Source organism: Amblyomma mixtum, unplaced genomic scaffold (genome assembly GCF_055824585.1).
Source record: "Amblyomma mixtum isolate Tamu unplaced genomic scaffold, ASM5582458v1 scaffold_18, whole genome shotgun sequence".
Lineage (NCBI taxonomy): Eukaryota > Metazoa > Arthropoda > Arachnida > Ixodida > Ixodidae > Amblyomma > Amblyomma mixtum.
This window is the reverse complement of record NW_028317715.1, coordinates 734,633-745,151: the sequence shown is the minus strand read 5'-3', so window position 1 is coordinate 745,151 and position 10,519 is coordinate 734,633. Positions and strand designations below refer to the sequence as shown.

At 45.2% G+C, this 10,519-nt stretch overlaps 1 pseudogene; it reads left to right on the top strand.

The window, feature by feature from the left end:
- Positions 1-6,282: 6,282 nt before the first annotated feature.
- LOC149324773 (uncharacterized) lies at positions 6,283-10,064 on the top strand (annotated as a pseudogene).
- Positions 10,065-10,519: the final 455 nt, after the last annotated feature.

The window sequence follows — 10,519 nt, the reverse complement described above, 5'->3', positions numbered from 1 at the left end:
GCAACATTCTCTTTCCGTAAAACCTTTATCTACTAGAACGAACTGCTGAATATTCCTATTTTTCTAGAACTATTAGCGAATGGAGCAGCCTTGCTGCTTGTATAGTAGAACAGAAATATTTTTTCGATTTTAAGCCGCTGCTGTAATAAGTCGGGAATTTTGTTTAGTGTTCGTTTCCTCGGTAATTTGTGCTATTTTACTCAATGAGCTCGATTGCAACCTCTTATATGTTTGGCTCGATGATTATAGTGCATGTACTCAAATGGTGCATTAACGATACAGTATGATTTAGTAATTTTGCTGCTGGTGGCGCCTTGTCTGCTATATTTTTTTTCTTTTTGTCCTTTGGTGTTGTACAAGTTATGCACTCACCTGCGATGGTCTAGTTTGTTAAGCCCGCAGTATTTATAAATAAATAATAAGTAAAATAAGTATCTAGGTGGAGAGGGGAGGGTGGCGAATTGTCTAGCATTTCATGTCCAGCAATCTCGGAAAAAATGTTTGAAAATTAGAAAATGTACGATTCTGTTATGGTTGGTTGGTTGGTTTATGGGGTTTAACGCCACAAAGGGACTAAGGCTATGAGAGACGCCGCAGTGGAGGGCTCCGGAAATTTCGACCACCTGGGGTTCTTTAACGTGCACTGACATCGCACAGTACACAGGCCTCTAGAATTTCTTCCCCAAAGAAATTCAACCGCCACGGCCGGGATCGAACCCACGTCTGTTATGGAAATACCGAAAGGAATAGTCATTCTTTTGATATTTAACAAAATATTTATTTTAAAGTGTTTCTATCAATCGCATCCAACAGTCGAGACTCCCATAGGGAACCAATGGAGAGCGCTTTTGACGATAACAAAAACGTTAATAAAAAAATTCAAGACTGCCGTCGGGTGATCTCTGGATAATTCCACGTTACCACAAGCAGCCGCTGGGCGGCTGCTCTTCGCAAGTCGCGTGCACCGGCGAGTAAAAGAAGAAGATCGGTCCCGGCCTGCTCTGGGTGCTTTTGGCTTGTTCTCCGGTGCCGTCCAGGTACACCCCACATTAAAGCCTTTTGGCTTTAATGGGGCTGTGCTATTAAAGCCTGTCACCTCGGCTATGCTCGAACTTTGGCTCGCATTCAAAAGAGTTTTTTCTGGCCCAAACTTGCGGCGGCAGTGCGCCACTATGTACGGACGTGCCACGATTGCCAGCGACGGAAAATACCGTCTGTAAGGCGTTCATAAAAGGTTCCCCGCTCGAAACTGCTTTAGCCCAAAACTGTTGGGTATGTAAATGCATAGACAAATAATTATTGTATAAATACTCAGTCAACTAAGCAATCAGTCAGTGAATTAGTCAAGTAATCAATCAATCAATCAGTCGATGAATTGTAGATTGTGAATCGCAGTTCTGTCTCCGGGCCTTCCACAAGAGTACCTGTAGGAGCCAAACACAGGGAATGAGGTGAACTTCTACTTCGAAAAGATGGAGGACAGGGACACCATGTGGCAGATCAGGCTAACGGCGCCGAGGTCCCGGGCATCCTGTACGACGCCACCGAGGTGCTGGACATCTCTATCAACAAGGACGAAGCACTAGCCTTCCGCCCCTACATGCGATGAACGCCAAGCCAGCTGCTCGTCGCAGGACCCTATATAGACAGTGACATTTTTTTTGTGTCCCGGAAGCATTCTCCTGTTGGTCCTGCCCATGCTCGTGTGCATATCCGGACTCTCGGATTTATTTTTCGCTCTTCGACAGTTTTTATCTCCTGAGGAAAGTTCTCCTGTCTACTTTAAAATGATTGGTTAGTTTACGATATGTGATCATGGAGTCCTTCGTGAAATTCAGGGAGCCACACACATCCACTGCCCGATCGACGAATCCTCCAACTTTATTGTAGGCTGACTCGTTCCTTGGATTCCACGAATGGGCTGCGATCGATATCAGTTCGGAATAGTTTGGCGAGAATTTGGTGGAGAATTTGGGTTTCTAAGGGAGATGTTTGTAATCCCCCTTTTGTGAAATTATTGATAGCCGTTTTGGAGTCGCTGAGAATGACGCTCTCATGGGTATGCGCTAGGGCGAGGGCTATACCTGCCTCTTCTGCCACCTCAATAGGTTTTAGTTTTCATTGTTGCCGAGACGATGTGGTCACCGTTCTCGTTCACAGTCACAAATGTAGAGGCATTCGTAGGTTTGTACCCTACCGCTTGTACATATATTGTTCCGACGCACTGTCCGCATTTGTTATGTAAGGCTTTGTCTTCTACCCTCGTTGTGTATGGGGTTCATGTTTTTGGGAAGTGTTTTGACTAGTATGGCTGCCCTATAGTCGCTGGGCAAGTAAACTTTGGCGTCTTGATTCGTAGGTTCAAAGTTAATTGCAAGCCTGATTAGAACACTCGTGCCAGTTCTGGAACTGGCTAATCACGTCCTTTTGAGCCATTAAATTAGCTTCTTTCAGTTCATTGTAAGTGTTGCGTATTTCTAACCTGATAAGCCTTTCGGTTGTGGCGTTTAGTGGGAATCCCAAGGCGGCTTTGTAGGCCTGTCGGATCACGCTATCCACTTTGTCCCTTTCGGCACTCGCAAATTTGAGATAAGTTGTGGCATAGTGTATCCTGCTGAGCGCAAAGGCCTCCACTAGTCGGCATAAATCTCTTTCCTTCACTCTTGGTCTACAACTAGCTATGCGGCGGATTAATGGCGCCGTCGATGCTATAGTGCATTTTAGCAAAGTGAGTGTGGGTTTACTCTTTCTATTATGTATGTAAATACAAATCCAGTATTCGTATAGCTTTTACCTCTTCGACGGATCGTTCATTGACATAGGGGGGGGGGGGGGGGGGTTGCAGTTCTCATACCTCTTAGTTTATGTCTTGTAATGAGAAGTTCAGATTTTTCCTCTCAATAAATGAGGCCGGATTTCCATGTGCATGCCTCAACGACGTCCACTATTTCTTGAAGTGTGTCTTCTATGTAGCCTTCGCATCCTTTTGCTACCCAAAGCATGATGTCATCGTCATAGAACGTGTGATACAGGTCTGGTATTGGTGGGGGGGGAGTTTGATGAAGGAGAAGTTAAAAAAGCATTAGGACAGGACGGAGCCCTGTGGTGTTCCTCTGATTCCTAGTGTGAATGGGGAGACTATTATTCCCCCCGTTATCAGTTTGGCAGGTTTGTCAAAACCGCTTAGTGGGTGTCGTTGTCGAAAGCTTTAATAAGGTCTGAACTCATTATTGCTTTCGGTCCTGTTAGCTCGTCAGCTTCGATTATGTTATGTCCTTGCTAAGCTGCAAGAATCAGTACTGTGTATATAGTTGTGCCCTGAATCCTAACATTGTTTCAAGTAGGAGGTTCATGCTCATTGCATAGTTTTGGAGCCTGCCGAGGATGACGTGCTCCATTAGTTTGCCTAGGCATGATGTTAATGAAATGGGGCGTAGATTCTCAGTGCTCAGTTTCGTACCCGCTTTAGGTGTAAAGGAGATTTTCGCGTGTTTCCACTCCTGTGGTATGTTGCCTGCCTTCCAGCATTTGTTAATACGGTCCGTAACCGCCGCGATCGACGTTTGGTCTAAGTTGCTGAGCCTTATTTGTTACTTTGTCTGGTCCTGCCGAAGATGTTATCCGCTGTTTTCTAATTCCATACGAGCCCTCTGCGTCTAAATTTGGATGAGGAGACCCCCGGTTGTCCGGTTGTATGCTACCCTGATCCGTGTTTAGCATGCGCTCTGCTAGCTCTTTGATTAGGTGTTCAGTTTTACGCTCATGTTTATGTATGAGTCTATGCAGCTGACTTCGTTTTACGGGATGTGTTTGTTCTTGGTCAAGGAAGGGTCTTAGAAGATGCCATGTCTTTTTATTTCATAGTTGCCTGATCACGCTTTCACATGTTAGGTTCTATTGTAGAGTTTTAGGGTTAAGTGTACGTTTCTCGAATCGGCTCACGATTTCTGCGACCTTTTGGAGTCGCTTGTTGTGTTCTTTCTTCTTCAAGCGCTTTTGGAGGCCTATTTGAGCCTCCCATATGTGTGAGAGTTGTGAGTCTGCAATCTGCTCCTGTTTGTCAACTGCAACCACTACAAAAGTGGAGATGACATCCTCATTCAAGGAACTTACGCTGTCAATAAGGTTAATGATCTCCTTTGGAGCTGTTTTGTTGCGACGATCGCTTAACTTGTCCGAACTCATGGTTCGTATTTCGTTAGGTTTGGTTTTAGTTTTGTCGGGGCGAAGGCAATGCAAAGGATGAAATGATCACTACCAGTAGTTTGCCCGGTGGTGACCCACTTTGCTTCCTTGCCGTTTTTAGAGAGGGATAAGTCTGGAGATGTGTGTACATATGCACTCTTACCCATGCATATGTGTTCGCTCCAGTTGTTTAGCGTTGTGAGCCTTAGTGATTGTGTGGTTTGCCGGAGTAGGTTCCATTTCGGAGTTGCTTTGGTATATCCCCATGCTGGGTGTTCAGAGTTGAAGTCTCCGAGCTCTAGCAGCCAGCTTTATTGTATTTATCAACAGGTGTCGGAGTCTGTTGCCTTTGTTTCAGGGCGGCTTGAATGCATTACTGATAAAAAGATTTGTGTGTCCTTTTTGCCTTGTAACTATCCCAAGTAAGGTGTAATCTTCTTCCGAATCGTTTAAAAATGTTGAATCGTGGTGATGTTTCTATGCACGAGCGTGTCTGTGAAGGAGCCGGCTGCGTTACTGGTGTGATAATTTGGGGGTAGATATGCTCTATGGCCTGACAGTGTAGCCCTGCCGCTAGCTTCTTCTATTGCAACCACGTCTGGGGTTGTAGCAGACAGCATTTGTTGGATATGGAGCTACAAGTGGGCCCCCTTACGGTGGAAGCCTTTGCAATTCGATTGCCGACTTTCAAATTTGTGTCGTGGAGCCATGTTCAGTTTTAGATGGTTGTGGCATCGTATACAGATCCAAGATGGGGGTAGACGGGCCTTGATGGTTGTTACTCTATCCATTGTTTTCTGCATGCAGGTGGCTATTTGGAATACTTCTCCGTCTAGTATTGCAAAGCAAATATATATTTCTGCAAGTTGGCGGTAAAGAGGCCTTGGAAGGCTGCTTGTTCCGTGGATTTAACGCTTGTTGTCTATCACAGAGTATTGATGTCTGCCCGGAGTTGGTAGGCGCTTAGACGGATGCGGGTAGTCGCCTTCCGACGCCTCGGTATTTATTTTTGATTCCTTGCCTTCCTTTACAGGAAGCGGTCTCTTAGTGGCTGTTTTGGCCTCTGTTTCCATCGCCTTACTGGTCGAAGCGTGGGGGCGCGGTGGGCGGCTTTCTAGCCGCAGTGACTGTCTTTGCCCGAGGCGCTTATAAGAGGCATTTAATTTCAGCCAACTCTTTCCTAAGACTAGCAATTTCTCTGTCTCGGGATTGTAATTGTATTTTAAATTCCTTCTATCGAGCATCATTGGAGTAGGAGGCCTCTGCCGGCCAGCTGACATTTTTGTTGGAGCGGCTGTCGTTTACGTCCGCGGCTCGAGCTTGTCTTCTCCTTCCCTGCTGGGCTTTTAGTAGCGGGAAGGAGCTGGAGTTGTCCCGGCTCAGGCTCCCACCTTTTCCGGTAGCGCCCTGCTCTCTCTTCCTGGGCCTTGACTGGGGTGCGGCTTGTAGTTGATGTTGATCCCGTCGCTTCGGTGTCTGGTTGCCATGGGGCGCTTCTTGTTTCTTCTTGTTAATCGATCTGTATCGTTCGGTATTGTCCAATCCTTTGATCATCCACAAATTCTATCCGTGGGCATCTGTTCACGAACCTTTGTTGGACCGCATCGGACGAGTCTCCCACGTAGGCGTTGTAAATGACCCCTTTGACGGAGTCTTCGGGCGCCGCCACGAACGACGTCACGTTGTAGGTTTGACCTTGTAGACTGACTTTTTCGATTTTTTCGCGTGCAGTCGCCCGTTGACGGTCCGGCGTGCATAGCGTTATGGTGCTGGTGGCCGACTGACTCGGATAATTTCTTCGTTTTTCACCGTCTCATAAGGCAATCTGGCCACTTCGGAGGCAATCAAAAGCAGTAGGCTGGGCGTAGCGTCCCTCAGATTTCAACCTTGCGGTCGGCAGACCATTTTGCCTGAGCCACTCGGGCCATTTTTTGCTCCATTCAAAACCCGCGCACATGCTGGGAGCGCAAAGCAACATTAATCAAACGCGACAATCCCTGACGCACGTACCACCGGCCATTTTCTACACTGCCAATTAGATCGCCATTTTCAAACTGGCCTGCGTTGCAGAATTTTGTTTTAACAACTGCGAGAAACATGTCACTCCGGCATGTTGAGCGTGAGTGTACAGCAAGGCGACATTATTTATTTTTGTTTACTTACTTTTTCTTAATGATTTATTACTTAACCCACACCAACGTGAGCCATTACCATAGGAGGGGGGTGTGGTCAGGTAAACAATAACACTATCCATAAAAAGGAAGTAAAAGAATTAAAACGAAACAAGCAAGCAATGGAATATACAACCATAGATGATCACACGGCTCGGGTGTATGGACGCAACAGAAAACAACTGCAAAAAAATCAAATGATGAACAAAAACAGCAAGGAAGCAACATAATTTGCAGCCATTCAAAGAAAGGGCCTAATTACAACGCACAATTCGCAAAAGGGGAGAAAATATATGAGCGGAGGTAACGGCAGCAATACCATGATGTAGTTATTTCCATTCGTGAATTGTTCCAGGGAAAAAGCATGTCTCGAAAGGAGATTGTTTTGTACCTTATTTATTCGTTTTTGTAAGTATTATGAAGCCGCAAGGAGATGCAAACGAAATTGTAAAGATAATGCTCCCGACTAATACCAGTCTAATTGTGATATATTCGTTGGGAAAATTTTAGCATCAGTGATTTCATACGCTGCTGCACATGTTGCCATCCCATGTTTTCCTTTGCTCTTGACAAAGTGAAATTCCTTGAATGAGTTCCATGCACAAACCGCACAGCGAAATTCTGGATCATTTCCAACCTGTGAATGGCCGTGTGCAGCCAAGGGTCGCACTCACAACTACTATATTCAAGCGTAGTGTCTAACGTTAGTTTTAAACAGGTGGTCTCTAGTATCAAACTACAATTTCTTCTCATTTCTGCGAAAAAAAGACAGTGCTCTGGAGGTCTTGTATATAAAATAATGCATGTATATTGTTACAAAGCAGATGACGAAGAAGCGGGCTGTGGCGCGGGACGGAGCACTGGCGCTAGGCCCGATGCAATAAAAATCATATTTCATCGGTTATCATGTGGTTCTGCTCCTTGGCTTGCCACCTGGTATCATTTGAAGGAGGTGCAGGGTACATCGTCATCCTGGTCCCTGGAGGAACGCCGCCTTCTCCTTGACTTTCGTCGTCGGCCTAGGGGACATGGACTCCGCCGCCCGGCTCGGCCAAGCTCGACTTGACCAGAACTGACCAACTGCTTTCCCCCCGCCCCGTTTCCAGCCCCGAACATAAGACACGGCGAGGAGGACCAGACCCGTTATGACCCGACGAAGACAAGAACCAAGAGGGCACCCCCGCCCAAGCTGTCCGGCGAGTCCATAAACCTTGACCTTCGGCCCTGGGCTACTGGCCGCTGGCCCTGAAGCTCCGGGGGTAACGCTTCATCAGACCATCTCATCCATCGTGTTGGCAAGTTTTCATCTCATTCTGTCCTTTCTGACCATCCTCGCCGTCAGCTCATGCTTCAGGACTCACATAATCGATCGAGACGGTCGTTCTGTGGCCCCGGCTAATGTTACGAAGCAGATGACGAAGAAGCGGGCTGTGGCACGGGACAGAGTGCTCGTGCTAGGCTCGCACCTATTAAAATCATGTTTCATGGGTCATCATGTCTTTCTGCTCCTTGGCTTGCCACATCGTATCAATATTGTCAATATTAACAGGAATGCCAAATTTATTATGTATGCTGACGACAGTATATATTTTATTTCTGCATAAGACATTAAGTATGTAATATTATCATGCAATACAACGATAATTATACTGGAGAAGCGTTCAAAATCTAACGATATGTGGGTGAATGAAATCTAGATAAAAGCAGTGATATTTCGGCCGGAACACACTTTGGTTTCCATTCACGATTGCATTATATTTAACCCTAAACCTATAGAAACAGTCAATCATTTTATAGGCCTTCGAGCAATCTTTTCTTCAACAATGCCATGGCAACGCCATGTAATCAAATTTATCAAACAGTTCGCTAGAGCAGCTGGCATAATAGTTGCGCAAGACGCATTCTTACCAAATCACTCACTCTAGTTCTTTACAACACACTTCATTATTATGAGATACATTATTGTCAGTTGTTAGGGAAATGCAATGAATTGCTGTATGCGTAAAATTCACAGCTTGCAATAAAGGGTTCTTCGCTACGCCTTACTCGGTCACTTTGAGTCATCCAGCAAAGTCCTCTTTCTTGAAGCCCGTGTGATCCCAATCATAGTGCTATATTAATTCCATTTAAACACTTGTTTCAATATATAAATTAAAAGTGTCATGATTTATATTTATTGGTTGCCAACTTTGCAAGAGAAAACAAGAAGTTACCCTGTCAGATAATCTCAAAACTGGATAGTGCCAATAGGACGCCTTAAATACGGGCAACAACACTCGCAATACACACTCCCTTTCCTTCTGAAGGCTTCCACATACGTAGATTTTGACTTTTTGAACGGCGACCACTATATACTGCGTAGCATGTATATAGAAGGCAGCGCCAAACAACTTTCAAGTTCTCTTGATGCAGGAAAGTGTCAAACTTGAAACAATGCTTGTTTTGCCGTTTCTCCTCAGTTTCTCTTGCAGTTTCTCATCTTGGCGGCGGCAACGCCAAGATGAGCGTCACAAACCCGTTCACATTTTTCGTACAGGTTTTTCTTGGATTGCTGCTCCTACCAGAGGCACCGCCATCGGCATGTCAAGCGTCGGTGACCATTCGTCGGAGTACTGGAGGCGATGAAAGGATCCAAGCGTTTCGACCTGGCACCTTTCACCAGCGCGACTATGATATCTCGTATGGCAACACGCGGCTATCAAAGGAAACCACAAACGCATCGACACGGACATCAGGACCATGCAGTATAAAATGCGGCTTCGCCGGATCCTTCCGCAGTGGGCGCGGCGGCAGCGCTAAGATGAGCGTAACAAACCCGTTCGCATTTTTCGCACAGGTGAGCAAACGCTACGGGAAATCATTTAGAAGTAACAATATCTGCTTACTGTTGCTGCCGTGCCCACAGCCGCTTTGTGAATTTCTCTTTAATCTGATTGTGTCGTTCCAATATCTGCTTTTGCTTGGCGGTGATATTGAAGAAAATCCCGGCCCCACTGACCAAACGATTGCTGAACAGCTAAAGATAATTGCTGAAGACATTCAGGAAATTAAGAAAGGCAAAGCTGTAACCAACCACAAGCTTATTGCAATCGAAAACAAGCTCGAAAAAATTAGTGGGCTTGAAAAAGAAGTCACGGTGTGCGCCAGCGAAGTCACGTAATTAGAACGTAACCTTCCTACCATGACCAGCAAAATTGATGAGCTTGAGAACTGAAGCCATCGCCCTAATCTAATCATTTATGGTATTAAGGAGCAGGAGGATGAAATTTCAGACACTTTGCAATAAACTGTCATGAAAACAGCCTTTGAGGATTTACTTGAAATTACAAAGACAGACATTGAAAGAATTGATAGCGTGGGCAGACCAAGTAAAGACAACGAAACTAGACCTAGGCCGATAATCATAAAGTTTCTTGACTACCGAGACCAACGGAGCATTCTTAAACAATGTTCTAAACTAAAAAATTCCGGTTAATCCATTGGAGAAGATTTCTCGCTTGCTCTATGGAATGTTAGGAAAAATGTATGGGACCGCACAAAAAACATCGTGATTTGAAAGAAAAGGTCTGTCTGGTATATGACAGAGTAAATATAAATGGTCAGCTCTTCGCATGGGATAGTGAGTGCAGTGATATTGTTGCAGTTGAGCCAAAGAACGAAGACCAAAGCAACACTGGAAAGCGATTCACCAGGAGTCAACGTCATTAACTGTACTCAACTTGAAGCTATTGTGCTGGTTTTCAAACCCGATATTGTCGCAGTTACAGAGACATGGTTACACAAAAACATTTCAGACCGTGAAATTGTACCGCCACGCTACACAATTGTAAGAAAAGACAGAAAATTCAAAGGAGAGGGCGTCGCTCTCCTTATTAAAGGTGAGATAAAATATTCAGTCATGCCAGACGTTCCAACTGTTGAAGCAGTCTGGTGTAAGATTTATCTGACAAATGGTACCGCGCACGTTGGCGCTGTTTATCGGCCACCAAAGACAGAAAACTCCTACCTAGATCCCTTGTTTGATTACATGTTAAAGCACACGTCTGGCAGCAGGATAATAATGGCAGGAGATGTTAACTTTCCAGAAATTGCCTGTAGCTCTCTGGGTTCAGGAATTGTGGCAAGCTCCATAATGCTTGATTTTTTTATTCACATTTAATCTA